At 36.1% G+C, this 22,100-nt stretch overlaps 1 long non-coding RNA gene across 1 annotated transcript; it reads left to right on the forward strand.

The window, feature by feature from the left end:
• Positions 1–4,930: 4,930 nt before the first annotated feature.
• LOC139080739 (uncharacterized) lies at positions 4,931–19,485 on the forward strand. Its single transcript, XR_011535479.1, has 2 exons — positions 4,931–5,187; positions 15,774–19,485. It is a non-coding gene; the product is annotated as an uncharacterized lncRNA (long non-coding RNA).
• Positions 19,486–22,100: the final 2,615 nt, after the last annotated feature.

Raw genomic sequence — 22,100 nt, forward strand, 5'->3', positions numbered from 1 at the left:
AAAAACAACAAAATGCGCTACTTATGGTTTTTACAAATGTATTTCCATGGAATAGTTTTGTAGGAAACATTAAAGAAAGGGTCATTTGGGAGTGCTTAATTTTTAGGTTTGGCAATGACTAAGAAATGCTTTGTTTTAAACAAGTCATTTTGGTCCTTGCCAAGGCATACTTTAATTAAACTGATATCAATGAAGGTAAGACAACATAAAAATAACATTACAGTGGATTTACTGTTCACTACCTTTTATACTATTTAGAGTAGGATAATTAAACCTGGCATATTTATTAAAGAAAAAAATATCAATATAAGATTAGTCTTTAATGAATTTATTTGGCAGTAAAATCTTTTGCATTAAATATTTAAAACAGCTTATGAATATATTTTACTCCCACAAATATACTAATAAATGTTTAATAATAAACAAATGTAAGTTCTATTTTATTTCTTTTTTCAGTGTGTGTGTGTGCATGTGTGAGTCCATCCTGCCAAGCCTCTGTGCTATTGTTTAAATGTGATTTCAACAGAGTCTATTTATAACTCATAAAAACCTTAAGGTGGACGTATGTTTTTTTCCATTCAGGTAAAATAGTAAATCCCGGCTTCAAAGACTTTAAGACTAAGTGAAAGGAGGATTTAAAAGAGGATCTAATATATTTATAGGCCAAAGACCAGGAAAGTCATGTCCTCAAATGCTCTGCCTTCTTCAGTGGAAAGGTTTCTTGCTTTTGAGGATTAAGATATTCATGTGAAATACTCATTTCCCTTTGCTAGACTCCAATTCATGCTCTAAAACGGAATTAACTTAAAGTAGAAGTCTGTAAAGTGGCCAAATCTAAATGATATTTCACATTAAGATCATGAAATGTTTCTAGCAAACTTATTTGGAGTACATGGAGGGCTCTTCCACACTGGGGGAGACAGATGCAGCTCTTGGGGCCCTGCTATTCGTTCAGGGGGCCCTCTGAGTTTATTGATTATTTCTGCCTTTACTCTTTTGGCCTTAATATTTGTGCCTTTATTATTTATGTTTGTATTTTGCAATTTGCTTCTAAAATTGCATATTTGTTTTTCCTGCCTAATACTGTCCTCCCTTTAGTTAGGACTTATGTCCTATTCTGTTCAGTGTAAACACTGAAGACAGAGACCTTTAAGGATACTGATCCCAGGTAAATGATAAATCAAGGTCTAAATTTCTTTGTTTTGCATTATGCTGTCTTTTAACACTAAATTTTATTAAATCTCTATCAATTGATCAAATGAAAGAAAATTAAGTCATTTGTATTAAATTATTTTTGGAACTCAATTGTTTTCTTTAAAAGGAATACGTACATTGTATATTTTTCTCACTTTAATAGTAATTACCTTGCAAGTTACATGGCTCTTTTGTGTATATGGTCCATTAAGTGGTGATTCCTGTACAAACAGTAACTTGTGAAAATCTCTAACTGAGCTATGTCTAATTTGAGTGTGTGTGTGTGAGGAAGATTGGCCCTGAGCTAACATGTGTTGCCAATCTTCCTATTTTTGCTTGCGCAAGATTGGCCCTGAGCTGACATCTGTGCCCGTCTTCCTCTATTGTGTATGTGGGATGCTGCCACAGCATGGCTTGGCAAGCAGTGTGTAGGTCTGCACCTGGGATCCAAACCCACGAACCTCGGGCTGCCAAAGCAGAGTGTGCAAAGTTAACCACCATACCATCAAGCCAGCCCCTAAGCTGTGTCTAATTCTGCAGTTGGAAGAATATAAAGAACATTAATATTAACGATACAAGTATTTTCTTAGGTAGACATGTTTCATCACTTCAGATTCTGTTAATTCATTATCTGCTTCACCTGAAGAGGCTCAAGAATTACTTATGCTTTGGAGGTTGACTGATTTGTTAAATGCTTGCAATGATATGAACACATAATCTTGACCTCTCTATCCTGGTATATTTGTTTACACTGTATATTTACTTTCTTCCCTTCCTCTCCTCCTCCTGTTCTCTCTTGAATCCTCTCCACTCATACTCTCTTCCTCATAATCTACCAGTACTGCTCTTGTCAAGGTCGTTAATAATCTCCACGTTGACAAATCCAGTGGTCAGTTCTTCATGTTCACCTTACTTGACTTATAAGCAACACTGACATGTTGATTGCTTCTTCCTCTTCTAAGAACTTTTCACTGGACTCCCAAAACTAAACTCTCTTGGTTTTTTGACCATCTCAGTGGCCAAACCTTTTAATCTCCTTCGTAGGTTTCCCCTTTTCTTCTTGATTTAGTAGTGATAGAATATTCCAGTATTGAGACAGTCTTTAAAACTCTACTCTTTGCTATCTGTATTCTCTCTTGGTAACTTCATATGGTCTCATAGACTGAAATACCCATTTGTGTTCTGAAAAGTCCAGATACATCTCCAGATCTCTCTCCCTAATTTAAACACACAGATAGACAACTGCCAGCCCATCTCCATCTGTATGTCAAATAGACATCTCAAACTTAAAATGCCCTGATCTGTGCTCAGAAACTTGCTCCTCCCTCAGTATTCCCCTTTACTGCTAAGGGCAGCTCCTTCCTTCCAGTTTTAAATATCAAAACTCTTGGAGGTACTTCCTTCACTTCTGTCTTTCTACTTCCAAATACGTTTCTTCAGGAAATACTGATGGATCATCAAATATTCCTATAATCCAACTGCTTTTCATGATACCACCTCAGTCCAAGCCGTTATTATACCCTACCTGTATTTCCCCAGTAGCTTCCAAATTTTTGTCCACAAAAAGTCAATTCTTAACACAGTAGCCTCAGTGATTTTGTTTTATCAGGATAATGTCACCCCCCCGCTCAAAATCTTCCAAAGGCATTCTAATTCCCTAAGAGTATAAGCAGGTGTTTTTATAAAAGCCAACAAAAGGTTACACGATATGCAGCATGTTAATGCTCTTGCTTCAACTTCTACTACTTTCTCTCTTTCTCACTCCTTTCCAGCCTCACTGGCCTCCTCAGCCCCTATCAACCACACCGACCAGGGTCCAATTTCCAGGCCCACACTGGCAGTTCCCTATGTCTGCCATGCTTTTCCCCAGATAGCTACAAGTCTCATTCCTTTAATCCAAACTGTGAAAAAGCTCTCTGTCTTAGTCTGTTCAGACCGCTATTACAAAGTACCATGGACTAGGCGGCTTATAAATGACAAAAATTATTATTCACAGTTCTAGATGCTGGAAGTCCAGAATCAGTGTGTCAGAATGATGGGCTTCTGTGAGGGCCCTCTCTGGGTTGCAGACTGTCCAGATTGCATTGTGTCCTCACATGGTAAAAGGAGGGTGAGAGAGCTCTTTAGGGTCTCTTTCATAGGGCACTAATCTTATTCATGGGGGCTCTACCCTCATGATGGAATCACTTCCCAAAGGTCCCACCTCCCAATACCATCACACGAGGATTTCAATGTATGAATTGGTGGGGGGCGGGGGGGACACAAACAGAAACTGAACATAGGTAGACCTGTTAGGAATCCACTGAGATAATCTCGGCTAAAAATAGAGAGGTGGACTTAGGACCGGGCAGCAGAATTGACAAAAGTGGGCTGATTTTTAGATACTACACAATACACACACATCATCTCTTATTTTAGTGTACAGGGTATAAAGACTAGAGGAAAAATCGTATTAACCTCCAAGAGAGCCCAGCCATGTTGGTTTTTGCTTGTAATGTGTAAACCTTGTGACTATCACAGGGACTGGCTCATAGTTCATGCGCCAATAAACATTTGATGAATAAATGGCAATATCAATTTTAACACACACACGTTTTCATAAAATAAAACAGGTCTGGTTAAGCCATAAATCATATAGATTCTCTCTTGTATCACCATGAATTCTAAACAAGATCTTGAAAGCAGTAGGTACTTAGCCCCTATGGATAATGATAAAAATGCTTTACGAATTTTCTCTTTAGATTTAATATGATAAGCAATCTGGAGCCACCACGTTGAAGAGCATCCTAATACATTCTACCACTGAAAATTGTCACACCACTTTGAATGCTTTGTTGAAAAGAGTGTAAACGTGACCCTGACCATTACTTACCCTAATGATTCCAGAATTGATTGCCCACTCTGTGCACAGCAGATTCCTTCCTTTTCTATCCGCAGGGACTCCTGCGCTGGCGTTTCCCTGCTCTGTGAGGTGGGCAGGAATGCCAGGCTGAGCCGTGGCTGCTGCCTTAATGCTCTGGCGGAGGGGGAGGTCGCTACCCTGAGAAGTGGGCATTGTGAGTACCTTTCATTTTCCTTCCTTCTCCTGGTTCTAATTAGCATTGGTGATTTAAGGCCGACTACATTTTTCATCCAAGTTTTTCTTTCAAGTAACTGATCAATAACTCGTTAATGAAGCCAGAAAAAGAGAACGAAGCATTCTTAAATGTCCACCACCACTCCTGAAAGCAAACAAATAAACAAGCCAGTGGCTGCACTGAAGAAATCGTTCAGCCAGCTAAATCATGCAGTTGCTGCAAGGACGGAAAATTGATTTAGCGGGGGACGTGCTAACCTCCCTAAATTTTAAATTCCATCCATAATATTTAAAAGATCGCTTTAATGGCTATGAATATTTGCATTATCATTTTCACTTTAACTTTTATGAAATGTCATAGAGTCTTAATATAGTTTTCAAGCTGTCGTTCATCTTAAAAGCCATTAATTCAACCTTCTCTAAATAGAGTTTCTTTAGAAGACCATTACATTTTAATTCTCCGAAGGAACAGAGCCGTGTGTGATGCATATTCTCAGTGTTCACGCAGAGACTAGAGAAGGTCATTTGCACGCGGGTGCAAGACATCTGGAAAATAAAGGGAAAAGGTGGAGGCGTGGGCCGCAGTGCAGGGCGGTGGCCGCGCGGGGGCAGGAGCGGTCCTCGGCTCGCGCGCTCTCCCGGGGCGGCTGTAATTAGGTCAGTGTGAGTTAAAGGAGGGCCGAGAGATGAATAAAGTCGATTTTCTCCTCTGGAACACACTGCCGTTTAATTTCGCTTCTTTCCACATTGTGCGATGAAGGTGGATTTAACTTTTAAAGGCAAAGAGACAAACCTCTGCCAGGATAAATGAAAAGACTCAGGGAGGGCAACTGGCAGGAAACATAAAAGAAAGGAAATGCTTTCTGGCTGTTTCCTAATTTTGATATCCGGGTCATCGTCAGAAACCGTTTTCGGAGGTAAAGTGCTGTGTGTATTATATAAGGAGGGGGGGTTGATTTCTGAAGCCCAAAGGGCCAGGCTTGTTGGGTGTTGATGTTAAAAATTTCCCCTACTGGTAGCGTTAAATAAAGTAAAACTATTTTATCCTTGAAGCTGTTTTTCTAATTTTGCCAGCAGCCAGAAATATTTTCATGGGAGGGGAAAACTCCACACCCCCGCACACATCTCCCTTTCCTGCCCAGTGAGTCACCAAGGAGGGAAGTGGTCGGGCAGGTGAGAGCTGACACCGGGTGTTCTTCGGAACGCTGTGCGTTGGGCTCTGGGGGCGGGGAACGCCTCAAAAACGGGATCAGGCAGTGTGTTAAGCAGCCATGGTGGAGATCAGGCCGCAACTGAGTGGCTTTATTATCGAAGAGCGCCAGGGAGGACTGGTCACTTAGGTGAGAAATGCTGGAGAAAGGAGAACAATCACAGGAAAATCGCTCCTTTCCCAAACTGCCCATCACGGCCTTGAGTGTGCAAGAGTCAGAATGCTGTTGCAAGAAAATAAAGGCTAATGAGATATAAGAACAGGCATAAATAGGAACGTTTCCTGATCCCACATTCTCCAGCGGTTGCGAGCATCCAGCTCAGTTAGACTGCATTTTGTGCCTGTGAATCACTGGTCCAGCAGGTAACCCAAAGGCAAGCGCAGGGCTGTTGGCAGCATGTGCACTGTGACAGAGCCGACTGAGGAAACGAGGTCAGAACACACACGGGGCTCAGAGACTCTACCATTCCTCCAGTAATTCTTGGATTTTTGTGAACTATCTCTAGGACTGGGCTTGAGTGCTTTCTCCTGATGCTTCTTCAACATTGCCCAGTTGCTAATGTCTTTGTGTTTGTCACCCAAAGATTTGTTCTAACATATTGATACTGGAACTCCACCTGGTTAGCAATACCTCCTGTTTGTGCAGGCTGTTTTCCATCTGTAGCCACAGATGACGTGCCTACAGACTTTGTGTGCCATTCACTGTTCTTATGTTTGCCTCCGGAATCGTGGGCGATCACATTAAAGCTTTGTGCAAACATGGTACACGACTGAATTCTCCCTTCTTGAAATGGTGGTCTGTGGATGTCTCAATATTGTAAGAAAGGAATAGGAGTGGAAGAGAGCAGAGAGGAAGATGGCAAAGAATAAACAGCATGAAAAAGGGACTCTTGAAATCTTGTTTCCAGGGCGCATTCGCTGTATTGTAGCTTCTCGTTCCAGTTATGCTAACAGTTTCATTTGCTGATGGACACTGGTCAGCTATGGGACAACTAGATATTGTACTTCTTGATGGGATTGGAAACAGAAAAGTCAGTCAATGAATCGTAACTTATAAAGATGGTGACTGATCTCTGATGTATATCTCAGAAATCAGATAGATATTTTATCCTGGTTTGAAATTTGGAGATGAGTGTTTGAAAAAGATTCTGCCAGTTACTTAAAATTTGTTGAAAGGATGCAATTTAACTAAAAAAAGTAAACACACTCACATACACACAGGTTGGGTTTTAATTGAGACTTTTTCATTTATTTGCTTAAAATTTGTAAAACCAATGTTTTAAATTTGTTTATTTGCAGATGTAATTCCAAAATGAGTTTTGGGAAGCAAATATTCTGTTCATTGGTTAATTTTAGAACAGTCTATCTATTCAGTCCTTTTAAAGCATAAGCCATAATCTGCCCAAGTCTATACATCAGGACTATTTGAAAGCGGTATGAACAATCTTTGGATGTAGTACAGACAAGATCAGCTTCTTCCTTAAGAATATTTCCAGCAGCCTGTTGTTTAAAGCCTAGAGTGAGTCAGAAGGACTAAAGAACCACATCTGGGCTTTGGCCGTCTCGTATTGCTGTTCTCTCATGTCTGTCCCTGCAGATCTCTCTGCGTACCCTCCTCTGTTTTCACACTGTATTTAATCATTTATTTCCATGTCCATGAGTCTATGAAAAAGGAAATGAATAGTAATTCTCTTTTAAATTCTCAGACCTAGAAATGCTTAGCATGCACTATGAGACTGGGCATTCTTCTGAATGCTGTGTGCTCATACATGTGTGCACTAATGAACAAATAGCTAGTTATGACATGTAAGTTCTATCTAAGTTCTATAAGTAGAGCTAGAACTTAATCTGAAATTTCTAGATTCTTTATGCCAAGAGTTGGGGGTTTTGTTGGATGGTTTTTTTTTTTTAATCACAAAACATTGCCTAGTGATTTTTTCTTTTTTTGCACAGACATTTTCAGTGTGTGTATTCCTTATTCCTCTTCAAGGAAGTATAACCTAGGTGTTCAAGGATGAGCATCGCTGGGTCACTAGGTGCCTCTTTACCATGAAGGCACTTAAATTTCTCGTACAATAAATATTTGTAAATCAGTAAATTTTGTCCATAGTGTAAAATATTCTCAAATTCATGCTTCTTTCCATTAACTATTGTTAATCCTCAAAAGGATTTTACAAAGAGAGTCAATTCTGACCCTAGTTATATAAAAGTAATATTTACTGGTATTTATTCTGGAAAAGTATGTTACTCAGTTTGAGAAATGCTGTATTTCCTATAACTTCTTTTATTCAAGCAAAAATTTTGAAGAAAATGACTTATGATCCAATATAATCTTCATTGTGCCAGTGTAATTAAATGTGTGTGTCAATGGATTATAATGGAAAACTTCTGTTATTTATTGGCAGAAGAAATTATAATATTCATGATTGATCCAAATTGCAAGGTGATGTTTTCTGTGGAAAAACAATTGTGGAATAATCTCAGTCTTTATTAGGCTGTAGGGTATTTTATGGGCGTATATTAATATACCCATAACTATGCATATATTTTGGCAAATTTTAATAACTATTTTTATATTATTTTAGGGTGCTGCATATATGTTTCATTATGATGAGGCTCATTTAATTGCCTCTTTTTATATAAAACTTTGACTAAGTGCAATATATGTAAACTAAGGTGCACAAATAATAAATATGCAGTTTGATGAATTGTTGTACCAGGAGCACCCCTGTGGGGTCAGCACCCAGGCTAGAAACAAAATTTCTCCTTCAGCCCAGACTGCTCCTGTCCAGGTGCTCACCAACCTCGTGGTGACCATGACCCAACTTCTAACTTCATGGATTAGCTTTGTCTGGCTTTGAATTTTATATAGTTGAAATAATGCCACGTGTACTTTGGAGGATCTTATTTCTTTCACTCAGTATTTTATTTTTGTGACTCATCTGTGTCATTGTGTATACTTGTAATTTATTCATTTTCACTGCTGTATAGTGCTCCATTGAATGAACATAGCACAAATTATTTATTCATTTTATGGCAGTAATTGTTTTCCAGTTTGAGAATATTAAATATCTTGCAGCTATGAACATTCTTATACTTGTCTTTTCTGAAGCTTATGCATGCTTATATTTGGAAAGCTTATATGTGGAAATGATGCACAAAACATGTATTTCCATTCTTTGACACACTAAAAAGAATTTAAAATGGATGCATGAACTCACAATGTCGTTAGTGGTGTACAAATATTAAGATTTGTCTATATCTTTGTCGACACTTGATATTCTCTATCATTTTCATCTTAACCATTCTGGTTTTGCTTTGCTTTCCATAAAAATAGTAACCAAGCCAGGAGATACTTACAGCAATATAGATAGTAAAAACAGTGAGTTGACTTAACATAGCTTACTTGTTTTATTTCAATTACTTGGCCAATTCTTTTCTTTACTTAATATTCTTTAGGATATCATTGTGACTACAAAAGGAAGAGTATAATTACAGATACTTTTTATTTAGGAAATCAGAAAAGAGCTGAAATGAAAAAAGACAGTGTTTGACCTTACGACTTTCAATATGTGAACATCAAATTAAAGACTAAATGAGCAATTCTCATAGTATTAAAATAATCACAATTAAAAGAAAAACAAGTTGTAACATAGAGTTAAAAAAGTGTTGCTTATGCATCTACCACTTCTGTTAAATTAGGCCCCAAGAGTGAAGTCAGCATGAAGCATACTAAAGCATTTCCCAATCGTGAAACAAAGCATTTTTCCCAAGAGATTCTGGGAAAACTAGAATTCAACCTGAAAATTATGTAACCTGCAGAATGTGCCCAAATATAAATGTCTCATTTATACTAAATTAATTAAAACAATCTTTTCCTTACATAAAATATATATTAAGATTTCTTTCATAAAATCATTGACTATTTGAATTCTGTAACTATAATAGAAACTATTCACTCTATTTTCTAGTGTGATCAATACGTTTTACTTGATGTATTTTCTATAGATTATTATAGAGCCAAAAATGTGACATGTATAAAGCTATTCAGCATGCCAAAATAGATCTCTTTAGTCGTTTATTGGCAAAAATGTTATAATAGTCATGAATGATCTAAATAACAAGATATTGTCTCTTATATAAGCACAAGTATTTGATTAATAAAAGTTTTGATTATTAGAATATTAGAACAAAATTTTTAATATATATGTTGAGAGAGCTTTTGACAAGATTTTCTGGAAATAATTCAAAGCAGTTCTTTCTAGTTGACTCGTATATTATGGAAATACAATCAAAGTCCAATATTTAAGTAATTAAATTTCAAATGTCCCATTTTCCATACATTAATTATATTTAGTCAGAATTTATTACATTTGAGTTACTGTGCAAAGTGCTATCCATGCTAGGGACTCTCTCTGCTGAGGAAATAACATTAATTTTGCAAAGTATCTGCAATCTACCTAAAACAATTGGCCTTCAATTTTAGTTTTTCCTCAGGAAGATTCGCCCTGAGCTAACATCTGTGCCAGTCTTCCTCTATTTTGTATGTGGGTCACCACCACAGCATGGCTGCCAGTGAGTGGTGTAGGTCCACACCCAGGGACCGAACCCAAGCTCTGAAGTGGAGCACCCCAAACTCAACCCTAGGCCACAGGGCTGGTCTTGGCCTTTCATTTTTTTAATGTCAGTTTCTGTCACTCTGATAAGAATTGTGAATCCTTCTATTACTTTACCAAAATAACTTAAATTATTTGGATATGTCAACAGTTTTTATACTCAGTTATTCTATATATTTTGAGAATTGGAAATTAAAGTGAGGATTCCTGGAGTCACAGCAAATACTTAGAAAACTGTGCCAGAAAGCTGTGAGGAAAGGTGTTATTCTTTTTTGACAAAGATTTTAGGAAAGTTGTAAATAACAGGAAGTATTGATATTAACCCTTGCGGATTCAGTCGAGGACCGAGTATCAAGTGCTCAGTGTGCGAAGTAGTGGTCCTGGCGATCCTTTCAGCCCTGTCTAAACCCACAGTTCAAAATCACTGTTGGTATCAATACCTTCCAAAAACAGATTTATAGTATAAAATAATTTTGGAGGAAAATGACTGTTTCACGTCATATGTCCAGAATAGATGAGGAAAATGTCACCAATTCTCTCATATTTCTGCCCTTGTGTTTTCTCTCATGACACGTCCAATATCAGGTGACTGAGCTTCTCATTGCTTGCTAGGTTAACACTATAGTGGAAATCATGTGTACATAAGAGGACATAAACGTTTCTTAATGGAGAGAAAATGATTTCTTATCCTACAAATTGTTATAAATGATTACCAGAATGTGTGTGTGTGTGTGTGTGTGTGTGTGTAAAAGGAAGGTTGGAACCGCAGGAAGCCAAGAGCCTAGAGAAAACAGTCTGTTCTAAAAGAAAACGTCAAAAGTTTGGAAGTTAAACCTTTTATCCAAAAAGTAAATACGTTTCATGCTTTTATCATCCATTGTCTTTGATCTTAGTATTCTTTACCATTTTTACAAATAAGATATTACAGTTTGAAATTACTGGTTGAAGGAACAGATTATTGAGCATTGAAATTCCGGGAATTTGGTTCTCTTGTTTCAGTAAGTGTGGTCACTCCAACAAATGTCTCCTATGTAGGTTTCAGTGCCTCCTCAAGATTAGGAAAAGCTCTGGCAGACAAACGTCAAATGGAGAATGATATCCAGACAGTCAGAATCTTGTCTGACCTTCATTCCCACGTGGCCGTTAAACACTTAGTTATTAAACACTTAGTTATTAATTAAACACTTAGGCCATTGTTTTACAGCAAAGCGTTTTCTTACAAAGGCAAGTTTGTTGCATCTCTGTGTTGGTTTAACTTTAAACTATCAAAGACATTTTGAATTTCATATTTTGAGCCATTTTTTGGTCAGAATCTGATCTACCACAATTCTTCTCTCTTGTACTCCCTCTTTCTCTGACTCTCCCTCTCGAATGCTAAATTGCTACAATTAAAGACGTCTGTCTTTATAGAAGATACAGGCTCACCATACCAAAATTCTCCAAGTTCTTCTGGATTGACTGAAAACATAAGCCCCAGAAGTCAGTTTGGTTAATGCAGTCAATGCTTCACTCTCTCATATGTACTGTTATAACCTCTGAAGCAAGCCCTTTCCCTGAATTTTGTATTCTGGGGTATTAGAATCTAGAAACAATACAATGATGTGACATAGTATTGTGGAGAACCAATTATATTAGAAAAATATGGAAATGTAATTTTAGGCTGCAATGAATATTAATATAATATAGAATAAGAATAAAATTTGTGTACACAGAATTCGAAATACGTACATCTGAAAAGAATTAAAAAATAAATAAAAAAATAAAATTTAGGAATATTAATTCAAAAAAAAATGATAGAAAAAAAATTTTCATAGAAAAAGATCTACTCTTGGCCATCACTCCACCCAGGAAAAAAACCAATGTTATAGGTGGAGACATTTAATTGGATAAATACAGACAGGTGCTAAAAAAAAAAAAAAAAAATTTGTTGTACTACTCACTCGAAGTGGTCCACTTCTAAAGTGTCACTATTCCTGATAATGTATTCACTCTGTTTTGTAGATTGGAGAAATTCAAATAGAAAACTTGGGAGCCGCTAACCTAGATAAATATTTTATTTGACATTAAAATACTAAGGATTAAAGAAATGAAAATCCAAGAGACAATTTTTGATATATTCTTTCATGCACATATACTTGCATCAGTATTTTGTTCAATCCATCAACTGTTTCTCTGCTTTTGACATTCTTTAAAGGTATGCTGATAAGCATTGCTTTAGAAGGAGATATGTAATGAGTGTGGCTAAAGCCAAGGTTAACTTATTTTGTGATTTTAATTTTAAAAACAAGAAAGATAATGCTAAAAAAAATAAAGAAAACTTCATCTAGACAAGAGTAAAATTATGTAGTAAATAGAGAAAACCCTCCTGGTCTAAAATACATCAAAATCTTTAAAACTCACTTTGTTGAAAATGACCATTCTTTCTCACCATTCACCAAAATAAACTCAAAATGGATCAAAGACCTAAAGGTGAGACCTGAAACCATAAGGCTTCTAGAAGAAAATGTAGGCAGTACACTCTTTGACATCAGTATTAAAAGGATCTTTTCGGACACCATGTCTTCTCAGACAAGGGAAACAATAGAAAGGCAAAGGAAAACAGGATTGAAACAAAAAAAACAACCCACTCACTGGGAAAAAATATTTGCAAGTCATACATCTGACGAAGGCTTAACATCCATAATATATAAAAAACTCACACAACTCAGCAACAAAAAATCAAACAACCCGGTCAAAAAATGGGCAGGAGACATGAACCAACATTTCTCCAAAGAAGATATACGGATGGCCAATGGGCACATGAAAAGATGCTCATCATCGCTGATCATCAGGGAAATGCAAAGCAAAACTACACTAAGACATCACCTTACACCCATTAGAATGACAAAAATATCTAAAACTAATAGTAACAAATGTTGGAGAGGTTGTGGAGAAAAAGGAACCCTCATACACTGCTGGTGGGAATGCAAAGTGGTGCAGCCACTATGGAAAACAGTATGGAGATTCCTCAAAAAATTAAAAATAGAACTACCATATGACCCAGCTATCCCACTACTGGGTATCTATCCAAAGAGCTTGAAGTCAGCAATTCCAAAAGTCCCATGCACCCCACTGTTCATTGCAGCATTATTTACAATAGCCAAGACATGGAAGCAACCTAAGTGCCCATCAACAGATGATTGTATAAAGAAGATGTGGTTTATATATATAATGGAATACTACTCAGCCATAAAAAGAACAAAATTGTCCTATTTGCAACAACATGGATGGACCTTGAGGGAATTATGTTAAGTGAAATAAGCCAGATAGAGAAGGACAATCCCTGTATGACTCCACTCATATGAGGAATTTAAAAATGTGGACAAAGAGAACAGACTAGTGGCTACCAGGGGAAAGGTGGGGTGGGCACAAAGGGTGAAGTGGTACACCTGCAACACGACTGACAATCAATAATGTACAACTGAAATTTCACAAGGTTGTAAACTATCATTAACTCAATAAAAATTTAAAAATAAACAAACTCAGTTTATTGTTAGTACGACTGAGTCAATTCCGACTCCAGCGCCCCTGTGGAGAGCAGAGTGGAACCTGCCAGGTCCTTTGCACCATCCTCTCACCTTTCCAAGTTGTATCAGACAACGCTCCGCTGCTATTCTTACAGTTCATGGCTAATTTTTTTGGAAATGGGTCGCCAGGTCCTTTTTCCTAGTCTTAGTCCAGAAGCTCTGCTGAAACCTGTCCACCATGGGTGACCCTGCTGGTATTTGAACCTTTTTTTTATTGGAGTATTGGGCTTATTTAACTTTGATGTAGTTATTGATATTTTGGGGTTTAAATCTACCAAAATATTAGTCCTTTCTATTTGCCCTTCATGGTCTTTGTTTGTTTTTACTCCTGTCCATTTTATTTATCATTTTCTCCTGATTCTATAACTAGACATAATTTAAATTTTTCTAGTGTATTCTCTATGACTCTTACCTTCTCTTTTCTATTTTCCGTTATCTCCCTTCTTTCATATTTTATTCTGTATATTTTTTCCAACCTATTTTGTAGTGTACTAACTTTTTTTTCTTTCAGTGATCTATTCTGCTTATGATGTACATTCATTTAGTTCTCAATTGGGTATTGTCGTTTTTAGGTCTATAATTTCAATTTTATTGTTTTTTCTAGTGTTTTTTTGCCCAGACCCTCATTTTCTTTCTTATGTCCTTGAACATAGTAAGCATAGTTACTTAAAAGACTGTTACAGTTAACTGTAAAATAGAGATTATCTGAGGATGTTTCTGTAATTTATTTCTACTGCTTTCCTTTAATGTTATTTTCCTATATATGCTAGGTTGTGCTCTATTTTATGTGAGTCATTATGTTTGCAAAATTGTGTGTAGAATTAGAACGCAAATGAGGGTGATGTTCTTTTCCTCCAAGGAGGGTTTTTTTTTTTTACTTCGGCCAGGTGATAGCAAACTGGGATTACCTCAGTTTCATTTCATGGACTGAAATGATTCAAATCTGAGCTGCAGTCTCTGCCAGGACCTACCTATTTAAGATTTATATTTACTCGTAATTTTCATCTATTTAGTATCCTCTGTACTCTAATTCCTGCCCACCGCCCCCCAGCCTTGAAAAACAATCAAAATAAAATTCAGCTTCTTAGGTTGTGAGATGACCCTCTGAGATAGTCAGATATCATCAAAGGAAAATCAGCCAAAAGTACGAGGCTCATTTTTCTGGATGTTTGTTCTTTCCCAAATCCTGACCTACTAAATTTGATTATGTTTTAAGTTGTAAATGCTTCAAGCAAATTTATTTTAATGTTTTGTATAACTTTTCTATTTGTTCTCAATGAGTGGGTTGGTCTGAAACATCTAATTTCAGCTTATTGTTTCCACCCACTTAAACATGAGTGGCTGGGAAAGGAGGATAAGAAAATAGGGGAAACCATCTAATATAAAAGAAAGCATTTAAAACAAATAGATTAAAAATATCTTGGAGGAAGCAGAAACTGCAAGGAGAAGAAAATCCAGGAAGAGCAACTTGTGAGAGAATCCTGAAGGTATTATAACAAAGAGCATTCAGGAAACAAGCAAATAAACAAAAACAGCTCTTTTACATTAAATTTATAGTTACAAAATGAAAAGATAATACAAGTTGTAGAAGATGAAGTTGGAAAATTCTCTCAGAAAGATAGCAAAAGACAGAGAATAGGAAATAGGAAAAGACATAAGAAAACTGTGTAATTGAGAAGTAAAATGTAGGAAAATAGATCAGAAAAAATGGAGAAAGGGAAATAATAAAAAATAATAATTCAGCTTCTGTTTATAGCTCAGAGACACAGAGGCTGGAAAGAGGTTTACTTATAAACTTACAACATGAACAAAACTGGACAGACTTCAAATAGACGTCTTCTATGAAACCAGTCAGAAAGCTGAGTTCACAGGGCAACTAAGCTAAAATTGGGAAGTTTAAAATTGGGGACAGGCATTTGCTGACCTGGGATGAATGTCAAGGAGTGACATATACACCAAAATGTAGATTCAGCTAGAAATTATCGATGAATTGCTAAAGGCCAAGCGTGGACTAAGAGGAAAGTGTAAAGCCACCAGGGACATAGAATTAGCAGGGTTTATACCCTCTTGCAGATATTTTTTTCAGCACCTTCTTCCCCATCCCTCTCCAGGTGTTCAAAGGGAAGATGCCGGAGAATCCTCAGAAAGGTGTTTCCATGGTGCTGAAGGAGTGGAACAGCACTTGCCTCCAAGACTCTATCCAGAGCCATCCATCATCTCCCCTGACCTGTAGGGAGAAGGTCGTCAAAACCTGAGCCCTGAGGGCACTAAAGGAACCCATTGCTGCCTGGCAAGGGAAACAAAGGAAGAAGAAATACAACCGTGTGTGGGGGGTGTCAGAGATATACTCTAGGCCCAGGTTCACATCTGAAGGAGGAGTCAGGACACTGTGAAGACCCAACGCCCTTGGAACCCACATTTATGGTAACTTCCTAAGCCTGAGGCCCAACAGAACGTCAGAAAATTTCCCCCATCCCAAGTCCCAAAACCACACTAACAAGTATCAAATCATCAAATCAAAATAATAATGGAATACACCTGGAGAGAAATGTACAGAACAGATTCTCTCTCAGCAGCAGTGCAAAGATAAGACAAAACCTAACTGCAGAGACAAAATCAAGGTGTATACACACACACACATGCAAGTTCCTACAACATATCCATACAAGTTCCTTTACAACATATCCAACTTTCAGCAAAACATTATGAGGTATAAAAAAGTCAAGAATAAATGTAATCTTAAAAACAATGCAGTTATGAGAGCTAGACTCAAATATGGCACATATGCTAGAAATATGAGAAAAGCATAAAATAACTATGATTAATATGTTAAAGACTTGGGTGGAAAAAAGTAGACAATGTGTGAGATCAGATAGGTCATTACAGCATATGTGAACTGTAAGAAAATCAAATGAAAATGTAGAAATTAAAACCATAATCGTAGGTAGAAAGAAATCTGAGAACATTAAGCAGGAGAAATACAAAAATTACCAAACCTCGGTATATAATAATCAAACTGCTGGAAACCAAAGACAGAAAATTTTGAGTGTAGCCAGAGATGGAAATACATGTTATGTTAAAAAAAGAAAAAAAAGGATAAGAGTCTCAACAGACTCTTTGCAAGAAACTGTGAATGCAAGAAGACAGTAGAGTGAGTTCTTTGAAGTGCTGAAAGCAAAACAACAGAATTTCATAGCTAGTGACAGTAACCCTCCAAAGAAAAAAGAGAAATAAAGACTTTTTCAGACACAAAACATAAAGAAACTCAGTACCAGAAAACCTACTCTATAAGAAATGTTACAGGAAATTCTTCAGACAGAAGGAGTATGATATGGGTCAGAACTCTGAAAATACACAGAGAAAAGAAGAATGCTGAAAATGGAATAAATAAAGGAAAAACAGAATTTCCTGTTTTTATTATTATTGCAGTGCTTTTAAGGACGACTGACTGATTAAAGCAATAAAAGCTATAACGTGTGTTTATGGTGTATTTAAAAGTGAAATGTCTGGCAGCAATGTCACAAAAGACTGGAGAGGAACTGAGAAAGTAGTTATAATCTGCACATAATATATGTAAAGTAATATAATACTATTTGAAAGTGGACTCAGATTATTTACACATGCACATTTTTATCCTGTGGCAACCACTAAAAAAGTAAAACAAGTGTATAAATGATAAATCAATAAGAAAGATAAAATGAAATCGACAAAATATACAATTAATAGAGAGGGCAGAAGAAATTTTAAAATAGGTTAAAAAAATAAATGCAAAGAATAGAAAACAGCTAGCCAGATGGTAGAGGTAGATTTTGATCTAACTATGTTGACAAGTACTTTAGATGTGAATGATGTAAACACCTCAATGGTCAGGTTGGACACAAAAGCAAGACTCAACTATATGCTGTTAGAGGAGACTAAGGACCACGACGACTGAATGCACTGTGGCATCTTGAATTGGATCCTCGAACAGACAAAGAACATTAGTTGAAAAGTAAGTGGCGGGGCTGGCCCCGTGGCCGAGTGGTTAAGTTCGCGCGCTCCGCTGCAGGCGGCCCAGTGTTTCGTCAGTTCGAATCCTGGGCGCGGACATGGCACTGCTCATCAGACCACGCTGAGGCAGCGTCCCACATGCCACAACTAGAAGAACCCACAATGAAGAATACACAACTATGTACCGGGGGGCTTTGGGGAGAAAAAGGAAAAAATAAAATCTTTAAAAAAAAAAAAAAGAAAAGAAAAGTAAGTGGCATCTGGATGAAAACATAAGCCAAAAGAGACAAACATTCATTCTCTGTAGAATGCAAGTTACAAAGAAGGTTGGAAGGAACATTTTTGTTCTGCATCATGGAACTCATACAACTTAATAACAACAACAACAAAAAACCTAATTTTGAAAATGGGCACAGGACCTAAATAGACATTTTTCCAAAAAAGACATACAGTTGACCAACAGGTACATGAAAAGGTGCTCATCATCACTATTCATCAGGGAAATGCAAATTAAAACTACAATGAAGTATCACCTCCTACCTATTAGGATGCCTATTGTCAAAAAGACATGAGATGACAAATGCTGATGAGGATGTGGAGAAAAGGGAACCATGATATTCTCTGTTAGTGGGAATGTTAACTGTTACAGCCACTATAAAAAACAATATAGCATTTCATCGAAAAATTAAAAATCAAACTACCATGTGATTCAGCAATCCTATATATCCAAAGGAAACAAAATCACTGTCTCAAAGAGACCTCGGTACTCCCATGTTCTTTGCAGTGTTATTCATGATACCAAGGTATGGACGCAACCTAAGAGTGTATTGATGGTTGAATCAACAAGGAAAGTGTGGTGTGTATGTACAATGGAATATTACTCAGCTTTACAAAAGAAGGAAATCCTGCCATTTGCAACAACATGCATAAACCTGGAAGTAATTATGCTAAGTGAAATAAGCCGGACAGTAAAAGACAAATACTGCATGGTGTAACTTACATGTGGAATCTAAAAAGAAAACAATTTGAACTCACAGAAACAGAGAGTAGAATGGTGGTTGCCAGGGGTTGGGAAGTAAAGGGAAATGACGGAAATTGGTAAAGGGTACAAACTTTGAGTAATAAGCTGAAGATCCAGTGTATAGCATGATGAGTATACTTGGTAATATTGTACTATATAAGTGAAATTTGCTAGGAGAGTAGATCTTGTGTTTTCACCAAAAAGAAAAGAAAAGAAAAAGGTAACTATGTGAGGGGATGCATGTGTTAATTAACTCAATAGTGAGAATCTTTTCAAAATGTAAGTGTCTATCAAATCATCACATTTTACAGTTTAAATATATTTATCAACCTTATATATTTATCAATTATACCTCAATAAAGCTAAAAAACAAAAGCGAAAATGAGGGCCTGAGCAAGATTTTGAACGCACAAAGAGCATTGATGAATCAGAGCAGTGAGGGCAGGCAGCTTTATCAAAAACGTCAGTATGAGGCTGTTATTTTCCATTTGATGCTACTGCGTTAGATGTTGTCATTGCTCATCAATGCAAAAGTTTTCATTATTTTAGTAAGCTAACAACACAACTCTATTCTTTCTTGGAACCTAAGAAAATAATGAATGTAGATAAATTAGCAACATGTTTTTACACAAGTAATTATTTTTATGCTTGGTTAGTGCTATGTACAATATATTGCCAATTACTAGGAGAGGTACAACTAAAATTTTCTTCTGTGAAAAATAGTTCCACGTGTGACTCATTGAAGAGATGACATAAGAGAAGTTTGAATTAATTTGGATTATATCTTAATAATATTAAAAAAATATATACTCCTTCGCTTCTATGTTCATTTACGTCAGGCAGAATCCAGAACATTTTGAAATGGTTAATGTCTCGGAAACCCAAACTATATATGCTTAGCTTTTTCTCTTAACTCTGGTCTGATTATTAACTATTTGATCATATGAGCTCTGATATTATGTGATTAGATGTTAACAAGAGTGTGTGTTGAGTTGAAGTTGCAAGATATTTTCTTGTAAGTTGAGTAAAATATTTTATGGCTTAGTAGTCATATTCCTAGTTTGAATCATATGAAATCTCAGTTTTTGTATGTCAAAATAAGAGAAATTGCCAATTCGCAATGGTTCAACCTAATTGTATGCTCTCTCTATATGAAATATGAAAGAAAAAAGTTATATTTATTTTAAAATGAGATTTTTATATTAATGCATTTTTTATTTAAACTAAAAAATGAAATGTTATATATTATATATCTAAAATATATATATACATGCATATATGTATACGTATGTATGTGTGTATATATATCAGTGTCTCTATATAGAATAGAAACATTTTTAATTTTGTGCTCTTTGTGAATGATTTTCATTGTAAATGCAGGGAATACCATATTTAATGAAAAAATAGGTAAGCAGTAATTATTCTTTTTGAAAATGCATTTAAATATCATTTGCTTAAAATATTTATTTTATTAGTGCCCTAGTATTAGTATGGTTAAAGAAGATGGAGGAGGAATAAAAGGAGAAAACAGGGAAAAGAAGAGAACAGGGAAAATAAAATATCGGCAATCTCTTCCAGACAATGTGATAAGAACTTTTTATCTTATCATGTGTGCATGTCAAGAGTAGATGCTACAATCATGTCAGGTTATGTGTGGACTAGTAGCTTTAAAAAGCCACATACTTAATAAAACGTGGCATCTCATAATAAAGATTATTCAGAGTGACAATTTTTTCAAAGTAGTGACTTTTGGGCAAACTATTTTTTTCTTTTCAAATACAGATTTAGATGTGTTTTTAGATACATGCAATGCAATGCTATGGTGGGGGTAAGCTTTCCTAATAGAACAAATAGTAAACACATTTGATGGCTATCTCCATTACCATTATATTTGTGATATAAAAAAACTTTTACCTAACTCATAAAAGAGTTTAACACAAACAATATTTCTGCAATTTAGCAAGACGTAAATTAATTTTTTATAACGGTTATGACTTTTATTTTAAAAATAAGCTTATGTTTGTTTTATTTTCTTTTGAATATATTTATCAAAACTAAGAGATGACTTACAAGTTATAGGACTTATAAACCCAGAATGTATATGATTTATGCTAGAAAATTCTTGAAATAGGCTTTATTCTCTCTGAACAGCCTTCTAGGCACATTAAGATATATTAACCAGAAAAGAACAAAATGATTTACATATGACTTACCTTTCACCTGAACTCTTTCTTATTAGGGCCAGATAACTTTCTAATTTTGATGACTTGAGTGTCAAGCTTGAGTGAACAATTTCAATTTCAGGATTCTGGGAAGTAGAGTGGATTACTGCATTACTGTGACCCTGGGTAAATAACTTACTGATTATTACTCCTCAATTTCTCTAAGATGAAACTTAACATGCTACTGCAAAGTACAAGCTAAATTGATCAAGGTTTTTAAAAAATTATTATTACTAAGAAATATACATTGACTACTATACTAGGGGCTGGAAACAGGAAACTAATATTTATTTCATACTTTGTACAATTCCTCTTACACATATCTTCTAATTGTTAAGTACTTTCTAAAAAGTCCTTTTCCCTTCAACGGTCCTATTTTCTTAAGATTAATATTTCGGTATTACTGATATTATTTAGAGGACACTTTGAGTGTTTAAATACCAGAGTGGAGTAAGCCTCGAAGTAAACTATGAGAAGATGTGTGTATTTCCCTTAAGGGAAAGCAAGTTAGTTGTTCATGGAACAGAACCAACACGGATTCTTGGTATACAGATGACAAGTGCTTCACTGGCTCCTTTCCTGTCATCTTGCCTTCTATGAATTCTACACACAGCTGTGATCTATGGAACCAGAGAGCAGAAGGTGAGCCTTATTGTGTGAATAAAGATGTTTCTTTTGGTTACAAGTACAGGAAAGAGTAAGATGTCAGTTCCCTCTGAGATGAGGAAGCATGCCAGTTGAATAATTTCGTGGACTCCTTTTGTGTCCAAAAGGTTTTATATCATGCTTTTCTATGTCACTTGAGGCAAGCTAAGAGACAGATGAAACTTCGTCGAATTCTGTTTTGAATAGCTATGCTAACTGTACATTTGAAACTCCATATTGGCCCATGATCTCCATAGATAACTCTAGACTTTTTAAGTCAAGAAAAATTCCTTCACTTATTTCAAAGGATCCCATTATAACCCCTATAAAAACAGTTCAAGCCCTGAAGCATGAAATTTGATTGCCAACTCATCTACTTTCATTGCTCCCTACACAGTATCATGATAATGTATCCTCGAATTTTAGTGAGAGATTTATTTCCACTACAGATTAAAAACCAGCCATTCCCTTCAGAAACACATTTGCCACTATCCTTTTAGATTAGACAGAACTTTGTTAATAGCCTTTAACGTTGCTGCATCTGGGTACAAGTTTGTTTA

The sequence above is a fragment of the Equus przewalskii genome, chromosome 32 (genome assembly GCF_037783145.1).
Source record: "Equus przewalskii isolate Varuska chromosome 32, EquPr2, whole genome shotgun sequence".
Taxonomy (NCBI): domain Eukaryota; kingdom Metazoa; phylum Chordata; class Mammalia; order Perissodactyla; family Equidae; genus Equus; species Equus przewalskii.